General features: G+C 39.6%; 1 protein-coding gene across 10 annotated transcripts in view; it reads right to left on the reverse strand.

The window, feature by feature from the left end:
• nrp1a (neuropilin 1a) overlaps nucleotides 1–19,927 on the reverse strand; it is a 96,051-nt gene that overhangs the window by 36,281 nt on the left and 39,843 nt on the right. For 5 of the 10 annotated variants that reach the window (XM_088363251.1, XM_088363248.1, XM_088363247.1 and 2 more), the window contains 4 exons: nucleotides 15,553–15,722; nucleotides 14,189–14,387; nucleotides 14,015–14,106; nucleotides 13,107–13,310 (listed from right to left, as the gene is read on the reverse strand). The gene's annotated coding sequence lies outside the window, so the exon portion shown is untranslated. Of the gene's footprint in view, nucleotides 1–218; nucleotides 667–13,106; nucleotides 13,311–14,014; nucleotides 14,107–14,188; nucleotides 14,388–15,552; nucleotides 15,723–19,927 lie in introns of those variants that run through there. The other 5 variants (XM_088363255.1, XM_088363245.1, XM_088363253.1 and 2 more) reach the window with 4 other exon arrangements.

Genomic DNA, 19,927 nt, shown 5'->3' on the forward strand with positions numbered 1-19,927 from the left:
TTCTAAATTGTGTACAATCGCCAGTAATACCACAACGAGACGCATTTTAGAATAATTCAGCATTCTCCTGGATTTATTTAATTAATTAGAAATCAGGGAAAGTTGGTAGTCTATGACTCGTTTAAATAACAGCCTACCATCATTTAAGGGCTCACGAAACATCTTCATCTTATTTGCGTCATAAGAATGATAAATATATTAATAAATATCATATTCACCTGTATGGAGGAGCGTGCATCGGTGCACTTCCAAGCTGCGATCCGACAGACTGCCTCAGAATGTCAAATAATCTTAAAGTGGTCTTTAAAACAAACTAAAATAAGTTAAATGCACCCCCTAAACGCCCTTTTTTTCATACCGAGGGAGAACTGCAATTTTGCCGATTTTCCTGCCGCGTAAAGACGCGCAGGCGATGCCCGAAGACTCCTTGCTGTCTTCCCCGCATTCAGACGCGCTTGTCGGGGCTGCCTTTTGCTGTTCGCTCCCTCGGTTCTTCCGCGTCTCTGGCTCACGGCGAAGCCAAAAGTGTTCCACTAGGTTGAAACGATGGATTTAAATAACATAAAGCAACAGATATATCCAATTGTGCAAGTTTCTTCCCGTCCGCGTGTCTTACGCGCAACACTGCTGCCGCTGGTCTGATGGAAAACGCCAAAGGTTTGAGTGCCTGCCAGCCCCGCACGCCCCTTTTACGAGGGATGAGTACGCGCGCGCGCGCATGTGGGTGCGCGAGTTCACGCAGCTGTCTTTTTTCTCTTTGAGTCCGATATGCATTTATTGAACTTCATGCGCTGACCCAAAGGAGCTTGAAGGGCATGTTTGGAAGGAAAAAATCTTGCAGTTGTAGGAAGAAATATACTTCTGATAGTTTCTGATATTTGCACTTCAAGTATTGAGTAATCTTTCTTACTTTTACTGTTACTTCATCTGGCTCGTCATTAGAGATTTTTTTTTATTTATAAATTAAAAAAGACTTAAATGGAGATGTATGATTATTATTTTTTATATATTATTATTATTATTATTATTATTATTATTATTATTATTATTATTATATAATGCTGTTTGATGTTGAGAGCTCCCAGAATGAGTCATAACAAATTCTAATTTTAAAATCGTAAATTCCATTTCATTGCCTTTTAAATTATTAAAAGTGCTACTGCACCTGGAGAATTGACACAAAGGGATGAAGAAAAAAACAAACACAAAAGTGAATTGGGAATTTAAATGTTCCTGCGTCTACACTTGTTGCTTTGTCCTTCTGGCTGGGGGCCAAATCTAGTTTAAAAAAAAAAAAGCTTGCTTCAAGTTGCACCTACTCCAAAGTGAGCGTTTCCAACTGCAGGTTTGAGTAGTTATGAACCTTGTGCCCTATAGGGGGCGTCGGGTGGTGGTTAGCAGTCCCCCTCAAAGACTGACAGCACAGCTGCTTCCCAGACAAGTGCATTTAAGTGGAATAAAGCTTGTTGTCAGACTTAAAGCACAAAGCATCCTGTATGCGTTACAATCCGATTCCACATGGCACAACATATTTCAGCAGCAAAAAATCATACATGCATTTTCTTTGAACCTAAATGAATGGTTGTGATATGCGCTCGCTCGCTGGCCTTGATTGAGTAAAGCCTTTTAGTGTAATACAAGCCTTGGATTCAAAGCAGATAAAAGTATGTTTCTTCTACCCTCGAAGAGAGCAAGATTTACAGTCCCATACTAACTGTAGTAATTATTCTTACTGATAAAGCAAATGTTAAATTGACGACGGGAAAACTAGCCTTTGGTGTCCTCGGGATAACAGGAATAATGTGGATAGTCATTTCACAAGGGTGCCTGACTGTGTCATCTGAAATGAGGGCTTGATTGGAGAGGAACAATAAAAGAACAATTTAAAGGATTTGCCTTTTCTTATATTACCCCAATAATCTTTTGTAGAGCCGGGTGAATAATTACTTTTGGTATAAAAAAAAAAAAAAGCAGACGTTTTTATTGCTGCTGAAAGCGGTGGATTTGATTTCATTAGCATTTTTTTTCCCCTCTTCAAAGTAAGCTTTTCGGGTTCAAGCTATTTGGATCAGGAAGGAACATTCCAACCTGGAGTTTGGATTGAGAAATCTGTTTTTTGGAGTCTTATCCCAACAAGCCGTTTGCAATTAAATACTTTGGGGCTATTTTGGATGAGAGGTTACAAAAAGGTTTTGAATGGAAGGAAAACATTAATGTACTGCTAGCGCACTCTTTACAGCTCAGACCTCTTCCAAGGCCATTTATAAAAATCCGCCCGAACGTTTTATTGGTTCTACCTTGGCCTGTGCTCCACCTCCCCTAGCAAATTTTGTGAAAATTGCTGTACGAGTCTTTATGTAATTATTTTAAGTGATTAAATATTGGGCTTCGGCCAGATGTAATTTTTCGTTGTAATGTTAACGCCATGTGACGTAACCATGATAGAATGCCCAACGATCTTCATTTTAAATGTGGTGAATAATTTTGAAGCAGATGTAAGCCACACAGCAAGTCATCTCACAATTATTTAACAATGTAAACATCTGTCTTTCTTTTCAGATGAGACACTCAAGTCTGAGAGATGAAAAAAAAAAACTCCTTTCCAGACGTTGAGGACCTTATATGAGCATCTCATTCCAAAGAATTACAGCATGTATTAGAAGAGCAGCCCTTGAACATTTTAAGACTTTTTCCATCATTACTGTATTCCGGTCTGTCCTTCATGACAACCATGGTTAAAGACATTGACGAAATGTTGTCACAGTTAAAAAGGCAGATGTCGGTTATTGCTAGCCAAAGAAATTCTTCGTTGAGACAAAAGCTATAAACTGGGAATTTTTTCGTCATATCCGAGGAATGTATTGTGTGTTTGTGTTTTATAGTACAAGCTGAGAAAAAAAACAATAATAATGTAGAAAGGAGACAACCAGAAACCATGATGGGATGGTTCTTGCTGTCTCCGGATGAAGACATGGTGGACCCAAATAAATCTTTTAATTCTTTAGCAGCAGGATGTTTGTGTGGGAGGTGGGACATCCCTCAGTGATATCAAGCTCTGGTGTAAATGCTACGCTGAAACGTTGGCGAGGAAATTAGCAGAGGGCTGAAGAAAGCGCATCTGAAGTTCACACACATTATGGTAATAGTTAAAGAACATGAAACAAGTGGGGGTTGCTCATTCAAGAAAAGGGTAGGGGGGGGCAGAAGAAGAGCGTACAGCGAATGAAACAAAAACAAAGAAATGGTCTCATTGGTAGAAGACACATTTACAGTGACATTTAGCCAAGCAGGAAAGATGTATGAATAAATATGCATAATGTTGCCGGGAAGCAGTGAGAGCTTCTCAGGGGTAGAAGGAGGGTGCGAGAGACTGCTCCTGAATTAATGATGAGGCGGCCGACTGTCAGTCTCGGGGTGTGCGTGCGAGCTGAACATGCGACGCCATTATAGTGCTGCGTGCACGCGGCCTACATTTCAAAGTTGCTCTTGTAGCACCCCAATTTCACACCGTTGATGGAAATTAGCGAATCCTCGATACCTAATCAAGCAATCTTTTTTTTTCAGAAGCCAATTTGCAATTGTTTCTGATGTTTAATTACATTTCTGGAAAACAAGAACGGGTCCTTGCTTGGAAAATTGAATTTTTCGCTCAATTTTTATTTTTTTTTTAGTTTGAGATAATGAACACTACTCATCATCACACACACATCGGGAGAAACCCCAGATGATGAAGGGGAGGGGGGTGTGGTCCAGGAGGGAAGTGCCAGCCAGAAAAAAAAAAAAAAAAAGAAGCTATGTAGGTCATTGAAGAATTGCATCGGGATATTGCCTCCTCAGCTCACAGTCTGGGGAGGCTGATATGATTTCTGCTGAATCCATCTGACTTAAATCATGAGAGATTACCCCACTAAAATCTCCTCGGTGAATGACATAAAAAAAAAAAAAAAAACTCCCTGGGGGGATCAATAATATCTATTCTTCATGTTGACTGGATTATTCCACAGAGATGTGCTGCAAATGCTTTTCAACAAGGTTCGTGATGTTTCTATTTGTCATAAGCGATGGAGTAAAATTCTAAAATTTTAACCGAATGCACTAATCACCAATCTTGTCACCTATGCTTTGTTAAATAACAGGAACTGCCCCAACATGTGCTCAAGCTAGCTCCCCTCCAGCCAATCCACCTTCAGCTAATCAAAACAGGTTTGAAATTGAGAACCCAAAGTCCCGGCAATTAAGAGGAGCAAATCCCAACAATGCTTGCGATGCCCAAGATTAGCTGAAACAGTGAGACAGGCGACCGAGGAAGATGAGAAGCTGGGCTTTTGTGTCAAAGTCTTGCTGGAGGGGTGGGCGGTACCTCAATCAGTCAGAGTGTTTGTGTAGGTGGATCTACATTATGTGAGCCTTGAAACAAATCCCAGAGGAGTTGTATAGTAGCGTTACACAATCATTTTTATTCAGTCAACGACCGACTTTCTAAACTATTTTAATCCAGTGTCCTTGCATGAATTCTACTTTTTATCCAAGTCTTATATTCTGCTCATTTTTTTCTCTCTCCATTTTTTCTTTGGTATCACAAGGTCTAACTGTTGTCATGGAGCGACTGCAGACAGACAAAGCAGCAAAAGTTACTGGACATAATGACATGGTCTTACATTATACACAGGCGGGGTTGCAAACAGGATGTGATTCGCACGCACGAAAAACGGATGTGTGATGAAGACTTAAAACGGAAGTGTGGTTGCAGTGTGGCATCACAAGATCTGTCAATGTTATTAATAAATAGAATGCAACGTTGTTGTCCTCTGGATGAGTCATACGGTTAGGTCATTTTAGATTTTTACAGCTTCTAAAGGTTTCATTCCGACTGTGTCTTTCGATAAGGATATTTTGCAATATAAAAACACAGCAAGCAATAATTTGAGTCAATAGAGCTTCAATTATAATGATTGCAATTGTTTTATTCATCTCTCCAGAAGCTCTCAGAGCAATCGGAATATTTTGTTTTTTCAAAGAAAGAAAAGATTAATTCAATTTGACCTTCTTCCATGAGCACACTTCGTTCAAAGTTTTTTTTCATGGACTGCATCTCCATTAAAGAGCTGCTTGTGTCCACTGATTATTTAACCGGAAAGATTTTTCTTGGCTAACCCAAATGTAGTCAAGTGACTTTGTACTGCAACAAATCTAACATTGATATAATAAAATAATAATTTTTTGTTTAGATAAAAATAGGTATTATGGAAAAATACTGTGGGATGGAATTGTTTAGGTCGGCAAGTTCATGTTTAGACTTGAGTTCTCTCACTTTTATTCTAGTTGATGAATGGTATGTGATAAAATAGCAAGAACTGGCAATTTTACAAAATAGCAGCACCGCTCCATCTCTAAAGGTAAAAAGGTGAGGACGGCTACTACATAAGCACTTCATTTGAAGCCTTTTAATGCCATTTATGTAACCTTAGACAAATAAGCTTCCTATCCGCCTTGCTGCCAACTAAGTGTGACCCTTTCCCTCAACTCTGTCAATATCCCGAGCTGTTATCCCGACTGCAAAGTGCTGCTGTCACTGCAGGAGCAAACTTATTTCTTTACACTGTGTCAGAGTGCAGCCCTCAGAGAAAGCAACGTGTCCACAGAGACAAATAGAGACGGACAGCACGACAAAGAAATGTAGAGAGAGTGAGCAGAGCTGGAATGGACAAAAATATTTTAAGAAGAAAAAAAAAAACAGACTGAAGGGGGCTATGGTAGCAAAAAGTTATTTTGGTAAATCTGCATCAAAGTCTACTTCATAAAATTAATGCCACATTAGTTAGTCGTGGTTTTGTAATTTGCTCAAAAGATGAATGACATCACCCAACAAGAAGCCTATTTTGGATCTCAGACAAAAAAAAAAAAAAAAAACATACAGCTCACCACAATTCCTCCAGTCATATTTTATGGTTAATTATAAAGTGTTTGAAGCTCGTAGCCATCCTTTGAAAAGGCTAAATGGATTGGAGTGTCTGTGAAGCTACAGACTAGACATATGGCTGGGTGCAATCGCCACAAGGTTTGTGGGAATGTTCAAAAATGGGCCAGAGCGCAAAACACAAACCACACATTGGTTCCAACACATTGAATTCTTGTTAACTGTTATGTTAATTTGCCATTGGACACAGACACTATCTGCTGAATTGTGAAATTCCGCCTTGCCCGAATCTAACACAGATCTAATGCCAGATTTTGAGTTACTGGTATGTCAGCTCTCAGATATTTTGTTACTTTGTCCGATTTATAATTATAATTGATTTTTTTTTTATTTTATAATACTCCAATAGTGATCAGAAGCCATAATTTGTGCATTTTCTACTTTCCACCAGTTATACAACAACAAATTGTCATGCAAAGATTGTTGAGCTTCTCAATTAGTTTCACTTGCATGCACCCAATTTGGAGACATTCTGATTTGTCCGCCCTGTCAGTGTCTCTTCAACCTCTCAAAGTCTCACAATGGTCCCCTCAATGCATATACGGTATATACAGACATTATCCACTGTGACTGCAATCAGCGTCACATCACAACAAGACGGAGTGCTCTTCTCAGATAGGTGCCTCATTGTTTCCTTATTTCCTCACTCCGCTGTCCCATCAGCCCGCTAAGCAGACACTCCATCCGTTTTGTTGGGTCATTAGCTCCGTAGCCGCGGAGCCACGTACAAATACATGCCCCTTATATTGATTTAACATCACAAGCCGCCCGGCAGTGATGTACGAATCAGCTTTGCAAAAGTGATGGGGGAAGAGCTCATTTTAATGTTCGTTACGCGTTGACGAGAGGCAGTTGGTGATGTGAGATTTGATAGATTATTCTTTTCACTCTTGGAAAAGTGGGGCAGTCTCACTTTTCCAGAAGGGAGCTTGAATCCACAAAGACAGGAAATCTGGCACTGATTATAAGGTTTACATCCACTTCATATCAGAATGTTTACACTTGAAACAGGAACATGGTTCTTGAAAACAAAATTCCTGAAAGAAAAATGATTACTCTTTAGTCCAGTGTTTTCTACAACCGCGACCTCATCATAGTTTAATAATATTCATTCAGTATCGTAGATTAGTGTATTCCCAATCAACATTTTTGGCAATCCACGGAAGAAATTGTGCATGCATAGCATAACGTACCTTTTTTTCTTTTGTCAATTTAATTAATAAATTATAGTCATTTAATTTCTCATTACAGTAACCAGTCAGCTGCATCATTCCTTAGATTGTTTGGTTAACACCTAAATGACAGAAGAGCTTTAATACATATTTTATATCAAATACACAGAGAAAAGTGGTGAACTCGACTATGGTTGAACATGATTAACTACTGGTGGTATAAAGACGATCATTCAGAAAAATCATGGTGTGGATTCGAATGTACCGTACATCATGTTTTGGCAGCTAGATTTTTTTTTTTTTAGCCAATTTAGATTTTGTGTAATCAAATATTTACTATTGCGCTTCCACAATAACTGTGGCTATGACAATGTATTTTATAGAACCTAAAACAAGATAATAAAAATAAAAATCTTTTCAATCAGTGTTGTTGTTTCCTATGCAATCCTAACAGCACTTATCGAAATCATCCCATACCCATCTCATTTGGCTTCTGAAACTTTTCGTCCACTTTATATAACTCAGTTTGATGTTTAGCTGGCATCAGGTGTTGCCGCTCTCCTCAGGTCTTGGTCACGCTCAGTTTCCAGGCAACTGAAGGGCACGCTGATGAGAGCAGTAAAGCAGAAGAAGAAAGCTGGCAAAGCCTCTGCAGCAACAACTTGACAAGTTTAATGAAGACAGGCAAAGAAACAAAGACGATAGAAAGAAGTCACTTGGGGCCGGACAGAGAAGGAAGAGCCAAACAGTGCAGAACATGTTTCCATTTTATTTAAGATCGTAATTTGATCTAGGGGGGGCGAGTTAGCAGACTGGCCTTGCTTTGACTTGTTTGCCACTCACCCCTTGATGCAAGCACTATTTGAAACTCTACATTGCTTGTTAAGTCCCTGACTGGCTAAGGCAATCATTATCTAAACCTAATATTTGGCTTTTGGGGTTCTTGAGACATCTTGGGTCCAAGGATAACTTGCCTTTCTGGATAATCTCAACCAATAAAGACTTAACGTGAGCTTTCACAAAAACTCTACATATGGTTGCAGAATTGAAAATCAACAGTTTGGCAATATGCCTATTGCAAATTGAAAATCAACAGAGAGTTTGACAACTCCGATCCTCGAGGGCTGGTGTCCTGTTTCAATACACCCGATTTAAATGATCAGATAATTAGCAAGGTCCGCAGAAGCTGGATAACAATCCTGAGCATCTGAACCAGAGTTGCTGACTACCCATGGCCTGTTGTCATCAGTCTATTGTCGAACATTTCTCTTCGTGTCAAAGCATATCATTCGTTCCCTTTAATAAAATCCTTCCCTCAATATTTTTATTTTACGATTGGAGTCACGTCCGTCCAGTGAATGACACAATACGTTGATATCTCACTCAATTGAAATGCCACAGTGCAATAACAATTTGCTACAGCAAACAGCTTGCAAATAAAGCTTGTCTCCCTGAGCGGTAATAAAAAGCCTCGCGTGGAAGAGGTTATATTAGGACTGTGAAAAATCAAATAGATAGGATCTGTAGTGCTCCGTTTGGACGCAGCACTATGAAAGAAGAGTTAGGTTGTCCATTGTGCTGGGTAAATATTGCACTTCACCAAGTCATGGATTTCAGCCGGAATGAAATGCCTGGAGGTTGTGAACGTGCAAATAATCTCAATAATTGTGCTTTAGGGCTAAATACAGGGTTTTTTTTGGTCTTTTATACATTAATAATTTTCTGGAGATACAATCCAATCATGCTAATTATTTCAGATTTATTGCGGAATGATTTTTTTATATGTAAACAAAATGAGTGTCAAATAATCTAATAATATAAAGAATGGTATATAGTTTAAATCTACTTTGGAGGAGGCTTTAAGCTTTTAGATGTATTCATCACCAGAGAGCTCAGCAACAACAGACCCTCTTTCATCATTTGTGGGTGTTAACCTTTAACCAGGGGCACTGTTGGGGTTTGTATGGAGTCACAGCCTAACAAGGTCACATAAGCTTGCCATCCTGTCACATGCCTGCAGGGTCCAGACTCCACTTTTAGTTGAAGATAACCTTGGTGAACAACCCAGATCCTGTGCTTGTGGGCTGAATGAGTCACTGATTATCTGTGTTGACTAAGGTCAGCCACGTTACAGCGCTGGATGTGGAGTGTCCGCCAGCTTTATCTGTCACCTGGCCTCTGTGGCCAAACAGGCTTCTGTGTGGAGGAGCTAAGTGCAAAGTGGTCTGGACAGTGTAAACAAGCTGCAACAGGAGCTGATCTAACACGTGTGTAAAATCATTTCCTCTGTGGATGAGGAGAGATATATATATGATTGGCCACTTATGATTGATTTCATGACACAATGCTTTTGGCCAGTTTAAATTTAGGAATTCGGTCCATATATAAGGCGCACCGGACTATAAGGTGCACTGTCGGCTTTTGAGAGAATTTTAGGTTTTTGGGGGCGCCTTATAGTCCGGAAAATACGGTATTATATATATATATGAGCGGGGTCGTGTGTCAATCAGAAAGTTCTTCTTGCTCACCCCTCAGGACTCAATTTAAATTTTCGTTATTCCAACTGGTACAGCATCATGGTGAGTCCTCGACTTCAGTGCTCTGCTAAATCTTTTGATTACCCAACCAGGATTTGTGCTGGAGCTCCCCCTTCATCTTTTTTCTTTTTTTTTTATTTCTGCGGAGAGCCTTGTAGCAGATCATTTGCATGAAATGATATGAGGGAGAAGCCATTGCTGAGAATTCATATTTCCTTGCACATATCCAATAACTTTAATTAAATAAAGTGAGAAAATATATGCGCTGTATTCAAATGTTTTTGCAAAAAAAATTATGCTGTCAATGGATTCCCTTAAATATTTATTTCAAATGTTATTACCACAACAATCTTTTTGTGTGTTGCATTCTACATTTTCTCTTTCTATTTCCAATTCGCTCTACAAACAAGCACACATGTGCAATTGGTTCTCTTATCAAGCGGGGACAAACCAGAAAGCATTCGCAAGCCGATCGCAATCTTCACTATTTTAGGAGTAAACACAAACACATAAAAGCAGCCATTTTTGAAACCCTCTTAGAACTCATTTCACACAATGTTTGCGCATGAGTAAAATTAACAAGTTCAACACATACTTTCACAACGGGCCTGAAGACAGCTGCGGGGTAAACTCATCAAAATGTGCAAATGAGTAAGCACGTTAATGACCAAGGGGCTTTAAACAGAAAGAGAAAAAAAGTTAGCATACAAATAAGCACTGGTTAAATATATTATGTTTTGATAATAACAAATCAGGGTCAACATAAAATTGTGTCTATTATTTTCTCGGATTAGGGAACTGTCATGTGCTCGGATTACGTTTACCATGTGATCAGGCGACCGATGGTACTTATTAGGTGTGTCACAAATGTTTGTGTTGACACACACATGCAAAAATAGTTATGGCGCCATGCAGAAAACCGAGTAAATTCTATATGATTTATTAGCAATACCAACTCTTACCACTCGGATTAATGACGTAACATTAAATAACAAGGAAGACATATTGTCTGCCACACTTTCTCCTTTCCACTCTTCTAATAGCGCCACATAGACGCCTGTTTAATAAGGCTATTTTATTTGCTGGAACTGCATGAAAAACAAAATGTGTCATTTTAACCAGCACTGGCTTGTTGATTACAAGTCTTGCTATAAAACGCTTCCTTTTTACATCATCTGCGAAGATGTCATGGTGACCACGTCAGCTTTGGAAAAGTCAACCACACCCAATCATGGGATGACACTTTTTATCTTCCTTTCCTTTTAATATTTGGTGCTATTTTTTTTTGTTTCATTCATAGGCCCTCGTGTGCCGCTTGTAAGACTGCTGTCAGTGACTCTCCATGATTCCGCTAATTATTCCTCATCATATCTAGGCAGGTACTAATTAGGTCTTTGTTGCTTGCTATGATATTGTTGATACAATAGACTGCACTCAGGCTGCAATTGTGAAAAGATTATGCATTTTAATACAGCAGGTGAGAATTATAACAATATGAGGGAAGGGGGGGGGGGGCTGTTATTGGCCATGTTTATTCATGACGGATACTGTACGAGTCTCATATCATGATTGAAAATGACTCACTCGCTGGGCACAATCAAGAGTTCTTGACTGGTGCTGATGATCAAAATGGAAAACCAAAGTGACTCCCGTCTTAGTTGATATGCGGCAGAAGCAAAACAACGAGCAAATTGGCTTTTGCCGAGATCAAGAGCTGATTGCTGAGTATGTTTTTTGTTTTTTTTCCTATGCATACGGTATAATAAGGTTGCAAAATGATAGCGCAGGTAATCTCCAAGAATAAAACACTTAGGAGACTCTAATAGCTGTTAGGCTTGCAATCATTGGCCAAGGGCAGAAAGTATACACAGTCAAATCATTTTATTTATATTATTTTCCCTTCACTAAATCGCATTTAAATTGGAATTGTGATCCTTCCTGCAGAAAAAAAACATCATAATTCAAGTATACTGTATATGCATACTCACACACACAAGTATGAAAATATGCACGTATAGACAAAATTATTTTTAATATAAAAAGAAACGGTGAACCCTAGACGGTGACTGACTCGCCAACGGTGACTTCTAGCGATATTCGAATCGTAGAGTGATAGACTCTAAATTTATCGTACACCAAACGTACAGGACTATAAACCGCTACTTTTTGCACAAGCGTTGAATTTAGGCTTATAGTCCAGTTCGGCTTATCTATGGATTTGTTTTTATGATTTTTATGATATTGTAAAAGGATTTGTTTTGGTAATATAGGTAATAGAATTGAGAACGGTATGGCTTATGTATGAACAAAACAGGATTTTCCCCTAATTTTAGCTAACCTTATATTCAGGTGCGGTTTATAGTCTGGAAATTACGGTAATTGAGGAATGATTACTCTCTACTCCAAACTATCGTACCACAATGATTCACTCCCGAGTGCAGACGTCAGTGGTACAAAAAACTGAAGTGTTGCATTTGTGCTTAAAACATTTGGCGTCTTTCTATTCAGTCGTCCCTCTGCACCTCGATTGTCCTTTCCATGTGGCGGATATCAAACGGCAAATGCATCCCTCTGTTAGATTTTCTTTCATCTGTCCTCATCCTTATCAAAGAGATGAAGGGGGAAAATGGTGGCATTTATCACCTTGCTGGAATACGAGGGGGGATCTTTGAAGAGCTACTTAGGTGCATATAGAAGATGATGTTGGAAGAGGAGAAGAATGTGTGTGAAAGCCAAAAAATCCATCACACATACAGAGATCCAAGATATTTGGTCCAGGTGTAAAGCCTATATTAAGAACACAAACTAAATCAATCGAAAACACATCAGAAATAAAACCCAGAAGGGGTTGAGTTACACTCTCCCGCAACTTTAAGATTTAACCGTGACGGCGGAGCAAATGGGAGACTCTGGAAGTATTTAAGAAGTTCCAGATAAGAGCAGCAATGTGTTGCAAAACAGGCTCACTAATTTAACCTTTTGATGCCTGTGACTGATATATATTTACATAGTAAATTAATGAGTCAAGAATATTTGCACTTGTGATTATTTGAATCTAATTATGAAATTAATGGCCGTTTTCTACTCACTTCTAGTTTCTACATACAAGCTACAAAACTAGAGCTGTCGAGTTTGTTCATGCGGGCCCATCTTCCCGCCAATAAATTTATTCCTTTTCAATAATCGGATGAATGTGAGTGATTGTGCATTCAATCGACGTCTTTTTCAGGAGTAGCCAAAAAGTTGCAAGCCGAGAGCAGGTTATTCAGAATATTCCAGCTCGGCTACCCATTGTGCATGTGAGCTGATTCTGAACAACTAACACGCTGGCTCTCTGGTGTTATGTGGGCAGTGTCCCCAGCAGGAGATAAGTGCGTTGGCAGAAATGTGGTGAGGAGCTGTGAAGCTGGTGCAAGGGACCTTAGTGTTGGAAGGCTGTGTCTTTCAGGAAGATAGGAGGGCAGGCGTGAGGAGTGACTGGCACCTGTTCCTCAAGCACCAGATGGCCAGGCGGGGACTTGTGCCAGCAGGGTGAAGGGACCCCGTGTCACCGTGTGCATCTGCAGCTTGTGTCGGGAATCTGGCACAGCGGAGATGTTTGGCCAGCCGTCTCCCGTCAGCAGCCTGCAGTAGCGAGGATGGAAATTTGAAATGGGCATGGAATGAGTGGAAATTCACCTGATGCTGTGTTGACATGCAGGGAAACGGTGGCGGACGTCCAAATCAGCTCGGAGAGCACGGGTAGAAATGCAGAGTGGTTTTGGCAGCTTAGCTAGGTGAAGTAGAAGTTGGGGGCTCATCAAAAAAGTTGAGTTTAATTACAAAACAGCCAGATGAACAGGGGAGCCAAGCAAGTACTTTCATTTTCCGCCCTTTTCCTGATAATATGTGTCACCTAATCTTGTTCAAGCTTCAAAAAACAAGCTCCCATTTGTAAGCATTTCAAATGCGGAACAAAATGATCATTTTTATTATTTTTTTTAGGTTTATGGGTGATGTGACCAGTGAATGTACACACACACTTTGCAAAATCAAATGAAAACAATAATTAAGAGTACACAATTTAACTCATTCAGTGCCATTGACGGTTATAAAGATATATTAAAGAAGATATATATCAAAGATATATTAATTGGGTTGGCAGTGAATGAGTTAATGAAATCGAATCAACCATGTTGCTCCATCTATATCTTGGCAAAGTCATAAAAATATGACAACAAAACGGCCATACTTAAAACAAAACATCGTAAATTCAAAAATATTGTTTTGCAAAATAAACTAAAATATGTTGGATAGCCTCCAATTTACAGATAAAAAATACAGCATACCATACATGTGTATCCAATAGATCTTCACTGATCAATGCTGCGGTTCTGCTGATGCGCTCCTCCCTCTGCGGACTTGTGTTCTTCTGTTCCACCTGAATCAACAGCAGAAGGTGGATCAAGCGCACCAAGCTTGCCTGCACTTACACTCTTGGTTGCATAGCCTTTAAAACCCACCACCAAGTCCCACGGGCGGCTGTCTGGCTGAGACTAAACACCTCAAAGACGCCGCCGCTGATCAATATTTGAGCAGCTTTGTTCTGCTACGGCTCCCCAATCCTTGTCATATGGGTACTCGCTTTTCTCGCCAAGACGTCGCCAGTTGTTTAAGGCCCGTTTCCGAGGGTGATCCCGGTACGAGCAGTTAGGACATCACCTGATACATAATGGATGAAGCGGGGAATTTAGTGTCGTGTGGTTCTCTTGTAATTGTAGAATAAACATGCATAACAAGGATAAAATAAACACTTTCACACCGATAAAACACTAGTTTAACAGAGGAAGAAGACCGTGACAAAGAGACGTTTAGTTATTTAAAATTTTCATATTGCTCTTCCAAAGATTAACAAGAAAAAAGGTTCATGTGAGTCAAGGTCAATTCAATCCGTTTATGCTCGAAAATGCCATTTTTTAATTCCGATTCAGCTTGACAGTGAGCTTTTGTTCACTGATAGAATTCAAGGTTAATGTTAGCAGATAAATCTTAAAAATGTGATTATTTAGCTGAGATTTTTCCCGTGTCCAGGGTTGTAACAATTCTTATTTCAGTAATTATTAGCGTTTTGATTATAAATAGGACTTCAGCAGTGTTGCATGGTCATATCTGGTTCAAAGCACCTGTCAAGACACTAGATTTATTTAATTCACCGTTTCCTTGGTTACTCTTTTCTTAGCGAGCAGCAAGAGACGGAGTGCAGCAGCGGAGTCATGATTTACAACATGGCTCTGACTCACTGATATTAACTGACATGCTTTATAGTGTCAGCCCCTTCTTTTTTTTTTTTTTTTTTTTTACTGATGTCTATTTCGATTCTCCCGCATTAAGACGCAGATAATTGCAGTTTCCAAGGCAATGTGTTTTGGTCAGGTTACTCACTGGACATGTTGATCTACTGCAATGATGTGTAATGAAAAAGAGAGAAAAGTCCCAGATGGTTGGTGGTTTGCGGCAGGTGGAAACGCTATCATTTCCAAAAGTTTATGGCCCTCTCATGTCGTAAAAAGAAAATTAGAGTGACTACACAAGTAATCTCTGTTTTTGGGTCAATAAGGACGCTTTTTAGAAAGTGATAAATTGACTTTTCCGGAAAAGGGTTTGTGTGTTTGGATTTTTTTTTTTTTAATTCATGCATGACCATGAATAAATAATAAAATAAAAACACAAGCTCAATGTGCCAACTCATCAATCATCTGCTGATAATTAAATAAACTTTTTTTTTGTTTACCATTTTTACGACAGTTTTCTTTGTCCTTGAATGCAACTTTTTCACCAATACAACAACAAAGGAGCAGACATTGTCGAGCTCTTCTTCTCCACTGACCTTGCATTGCACCAAAAACCTTCTGTCTATTTAACGGCAGCAATTAGCGTCCGGGGCCAAGCTGAAGGGTTATTTTGGTGGTGAGATGAGGGCAAACTGAGGGAAGATGTGGAACCCATGAGGAGAAGGCAGTCCTGTGTGAGCCACAGGGGCCCTGAGAGGGAGACAAGCTGTGGGAGAACCAGAAGGTCAGGGATAATTAGAAGCCTTTGTGGCCCTCTCAAGAGGCTCCAGAGGAAGCCCCCAGATGGGTTCTCGACTCGCGGATATCTCGGAGAGAGCGATGAACAGATACGCAACCTGAGGGCTGTCGCCATGAAAGCAGATACAGTGGACACAAGTGTAAATGAGCACGGGAGCTCACCATCTCATTTCACATTTGCAGAATTACTATTTCCCTTGGAAAAGTGCAGTCCTTCTGGCATCTGTACTTGACTTTTACCTCCAAATGTCATTCTTATCACCTGGACCCATATATGTACCAGCCTTCAGCTTCACCAGTTCGAAACAAATCTATTCAAGTAAACCGTGTTTCCTCTGCCTTGGGTATAGAAAATGCAATAAGGCTGTGATAATAGTTATTAATGACCTGACATTTCTATTCAAACATCTCCATCGCTGCAGTGTTTTGCAAAGGTGTGTGGGTTGAAGGAATCATTTCAGAGGCGCTTTGGTGTTTTTGTCTGCAGGCGACACTGGGGTTGGGTGAAGTCTGACATGTGAGACACATGCATAGACTGCAGTGACATTCATTCGACTGGAACCAGTAATACCAATCAGTTAAATCCTTGACGGGACTCCCAAGGCTGTCTGGGCCCAGACCTGCTGATAGAAGCACTATTATTGGCTGTCTGTTAGGGGTGTTGATGGTGGACTTTACTATTGCTCTTATATGATTAATATAAGAAGCAATCAATATATCCTCACTAAGCATTTTTGAGCATGTCACACAAATGACCTCAGCTGCTTTATATTCCCACGCCACAACATCTCAGAGTGTTTTGTAGTCGGCGTAGCGGATGATGTAGAGGCTAAACAAATGTATAATGACAGAGGGTCAACTTTCTCCTGCAGCTTTGACAGCCAAGGCGGTGGGAAGAAATTACTTCTGATTGATATTTCGCCTCTTGTCACCAATGCAATTTCATCTGCTGACAGATGGGATTGAAAGTTTCTTCCCCGCAGAGATTCTACGTTTCGCTCCGACGCTTTGTAAATAAGTCGTGTGTGTAACATTTTAATGAAGGTTACACCAGGAAGCGGGACTAAGTGGGTTTTCGGATAAGCCGCGCGGGTCACCTGTAGTAAATCTTTGCATGATGGATTGTGTGCAGTTGCTGAGCTTTGTCTAATCTCAAGCTTAGTGTTTCAACATGCTAATTTAACATCATGCATGGAATGCAAATATCAGCTAAATGTCACATTCATTAAAGGATGTCAGGATGTAGGACAGGCCAGTTTTGCTACTATGGCTGGAGCACCCGCCTCAAGGTGTTGTGAGGGGGTTGGGATTCCCGATCTGGGTTAGTCCCCCGAGTTTACATCCATGTATTTATATGCTCACTGCATAAATCATTAGCAAAGACATTTATCATGCTAATTTCTCACACTGGGCTGGTGACAATCTTTCCCATCTTTTGAAATGATGGATCGCTCTAGTTGTGTACACAAATGTTTTATAATACTAACATGTTTTTTTTACAGTTCGGATGATATTCTATTTATGCTCTGGTAAACAGAAGTTCAATATTAGTTAGCCTCCAAAGTATTGATGACACCAAATAAAAGGTCAAGCAGATGGCGGATAGCGTCTTACTGCTGGGGAATGCCTGAGCTCAGGCGCATCCTGTGGAGTCCTGATGACTCTGAGCTACAGCTTTGGCCTTTGCTTCCATTCAAGCACTCAGAAAGAACACAGTTGTGTGTTTGTGTGTGTTTCTGATTGGCATGCCGGGTGTATGGATAAAGGTGATGACCCGATCATTAGCGAAATGGCGAATTGTGATGGTCACCCGAGCTGGCAGTCTCGAGTCAGCCTTTTTAATGAGGCTTGGTGACCCCTCCCCCCCTTTCAATTCATTAATTACACTCTACAAACTCAATTCTTGTCATTAAAGTTTCACTTTTTGCAAGAACATCCAATGTCCTTAGGCTTCATCAATCTACACCGTTAATTATTTATTAATCAGCATACCCTGACCACTCTGTTAAAAATGTCAACACTAAATACTTCCCTGACAATGCTTCGATGGAAGAGTGATTGGAATCTATAAACAAATTACAATATCCTCTTAAGAACGAAGAATCGTTCAAGTTATATTGATTTTAGAATGAATTCTTTCTATATATTGATGAAATGGCTAACTAGAGTTCACAATCACAAAACAATCAAAACAAATGTAATATAATTAATGCATTGATGGCTGAAACAGTTTCTATATTATATTATATTATATTATATTATATTATATTATATTATATTATATTATATTATATTATATTATATTATATTATATTATATTATATTATATTATATTATATTATATTATATTATTAAAGACACAAGACGAGAAATTGATCAAGCAGTGAACAAAGCTGGTGAAATATAACACAAGGTGGGCAGACACAAGCTTCGGCGTGTTAACGTTAGAATGAGCGAGTTGTGTATTTCAACCACTGATGGATGGCTGTTGGCCATAGCAGCGGGAAATATTGATAGGCGTCATGCTCCATGTTAGGGAAAATCAATGTAAAGGTGGAGGAAAAGACAAAGAATTGATGGAAACAGAGGGCGGAGAGACAGAGAGAGGGAAGGGGGAGCTGAAATGAAATGATTTCTTATCTATATATAGAAATCCATCTGCCATAGCACGAGATACACTTAATACAAGAGACTTTACAGAGAAGACACTTTTGATTGACAGGTATGACTTTATAAGAGACCCTACTAAAAACCACCGAGCATTATAAATTATATTTAGGCAATATTTTTTTTTTGTATCGTTTTATATTTGACAATGTTCAAACCGATGAAAGGCAGACGTAAAGACATGGGGAAAGAAAGACAGAAAAAGAGGAATAACATGAGTAAATGACATATTTCTTGCAGAAAGAGAAGTCGGACGGGAGTATTATTCCAACGTGACCCCCTCGTCGCTTCTCCATCCTATCGGCTCCGCTGCTTGCTATTCTCCCCGCAGACGAAGCTCTGCCTCCGCCATGACACAGTCAGCTGAGTCTTGGGACTGAGGAGGCCTGCGGAACACCGACAGGCCACGCCAAAGCTAATTACCCCTCAGAGACATGACGAGGATCACTCAGCTGTGTCTCACACACACACTTGTGCACACACACACATTGTGAACGAGGATTAACCCCCACCCCTGCCTCGTCTCTGGTGACAGTGACTTTTTAATGAATCAAGAGGGGTTTTTAAAGCATCTGGTGTCATCCTTCACTCTCCACCCCCTCCAAAAATCTATTTTCAAAATAAAATTTCCTGTGTGGTCAATCGATGGCAATCAGGAACGAGTCAAATGTGGCAAATGTTCAGATTTCAATGCTTGAATGCATTTTATCATCCCATTTGTATGCCCTTGGATAGTGATGTGTGTCTAATTTCATGTTTGCTGCATAACACACGCACAGGGTGCATTTAGCTTTTACGGCACCTCCTCATAGTCTGCTAAATAATAACTGGAGAGACACGTCTCCCGTCCAATTTGTTGAACACGCCTCAGAAAGGCAGATGATGAATATTAGCCTGGATAAGTGTTGGGCTGTCAGCATGGGTGAACATTACTGCTGTTGTTTGGCTGACTACATTTACTGGAGTCATTATTTGCATGTTTCCAAAAGTCAGAGCAGATTTTGGTTAAAAGGCTTCCATTTTACCCAGATTTAAATCAAATATATTTATGTAATAAATCAAATAATCCAATATTTTTTTAGGATGAAAATAAATGAATCTAATAAATGTAATCAATATAACAAATAAATTTGTGCAATAGTCTAAAGTGGTCTATTGTTATATATTAGAAATGGGCAAGAACCGATACCAGGTATCGATACTAGCCTTATTTCAAGGTAACCATATTACAATTAGAATTTCGCAGACTGGATTTAATTTCATGTAATTTTAAGAAACATTTTTCTGGAAAATAGATGATAGGCGTACACACAATTTCAAACCAGGACAATGTATGATTTCCACTATCAATAAAATAAAGCCTTTACATGCATTTTATGTTTTGACACTCCCTATTTTCCCTTTACCATGCACTCTTCCCCTTTCCCCCTCCTCTGCACATGCATGAGTCGCCGCCGCTATATTTCATTAACACCAAAATGAGGTCAAGCTTGATCGAGCCTGCTA

This window comes from Syngnathus floridae, chromosome 20 (assembly GCF_059516105.1).
Source record: "Syngnathus floridae isolate MCC-2025c chromosome 20, RoL_Sflo_1.0, whole genome shotgun sequence".
NCBI lineage: Eukaryota > Metazoa > Chordata > Actinopteri > Syngnathiformes > Syngnathidae > Syngnathus > Syngnathus floridae.